Consider the following 1,469-nt stretch of genomic DNA (forward strand, 5'->3'; position numbering starts at 1 on the left):
GTTCACGCCATTCTCCTGCCTCAGCCTCCCGAGTAGCTGGGACTACAGGCGCCCGCCACCACGCCCGGCTAATTTTTTGTATTTTTAGTGAAGACAGGGTTTCACCGTGTTAGCCAGGATGGCCTCGACCTCCTGACCTTGTGATCCTCGGCCTCCCAAAGTGCTGGGATTACAGGCGTGAGCCACCGAGGCTGGCCACAGATTTTTTAAGAGTAAGCCTGGGAGACAGAGGGAGACCCCATCTGTCAAAAAAAAAAAAAAAAAAATTAGCTGAGGTGGTGGCCTGTGCCTGTGGTCCTAGCTGCTTGGGAGGCTGAGGCGGGAGAACTGCTTGAGCCCAGGGAGGTCCAGGCTGCAGTGAGCCACCATTGCACCACCGCACTCCAGCCCGGGCCACAGAGTGAGACCCTGTCTCAAACAAACAATCAAAATTAATAGCTTGCAAATTTCAATATTTTACTACCCCATCCCTCGGCCCCCACCAAGGTTAGATTAGCGGAGACAGGTCACTGCAGGAAGCTGTCCAGCGGCATGGAGGGGACACTGTCCTCAGCCTGTTCCAGTCAACGTCAATACAGCCTTTTGCAGTCGGGAATGGATGGCACCTTCTCTACGTCTAGGAATGACCCCGTGGTTGCCAGACGGCACTTAGGGCCTGACAGAACCAGGATCCAAAAGTGCTTGACAGGCCGCAGCGGGGGCAGCTTGGACCAGATGCCTTTAGGAGGGATCAGTGGAGGCTCCGGGCAGGCTGGGAAGGCTTGCAGCCACGGAGGGCGGTGCTGAACACCGCGGCGCGCCCTGGAGGAAAGGGGGCGGGCTGCTCCGGCAGAGTGGAGGCCTTTGGTCTCAGGAAGAGGACCCGAGGGAGGCGGCTGCCCTGCCCCCGGGGCCACCGGACCCCACAGAAGCCTCCGAGCTCCTCTCCCTGTTTCCCCGCTCTGCCCGCGCCCCCCGCCTCCCCTGTAAACCCCGCCCTCCCGCAAATGCCGTCCGGCTGACAGCACTCAGGCCTCCCCAGCGGCGGGTCCCCACCCGATCAGGCCCTGGCCACCCCCCAGCCCTCTCCTCACTCACTCTTCCCTGGACACCTGGGGGCCCCCACTTGGGGCACCTGCCTGGCCGCTCCCCCGGGCACCCTTGCCCCAGACTGCGCTTCAGTCAGGTCTCAGTGCAAACGTCCCCGTGTCCTTGAGGACCCCCGACTCCACCTGTATAAAATCGCAGCTCCCTGGTCACTTTCTATCTGCTGTCCCCGCAGTGATGCATTTCACTTTCTCTTATCGCCACTTGACACCTTGTATTTTACCTGTGTGATGTTCACATGGAGCTCTGCCGGAGCAGAGACTGCAGGCACCCTGCGGCTCTGACCCAGTGCCCAGGACCATGCCTGTGGGTGCTCAGCAATGGCCACTTGTGGATGGATGCGCGAATGAATGAATGAATGCTTTTCTTTTTTTTTTTTTTTT

The sequence above is a fragment of the Mandrillus leucophaeus genome, unplaced genomic scaffold (genome assembly GCF_000951045.1).
Source record: "Mandrillus leucophaeus isolate KB7577 unplaced genomic scaffold, Mleu.le_1.0 Scaffold279, whole genome shotgun sequence".
NCBI classification, from domain to species: domain Eukaryota; kingdom Metazoa; phylum Chordata; class Mammalia; order Primates; family Cercopithecidae; genus Mandrillus; species Mandrillus leucophaeus.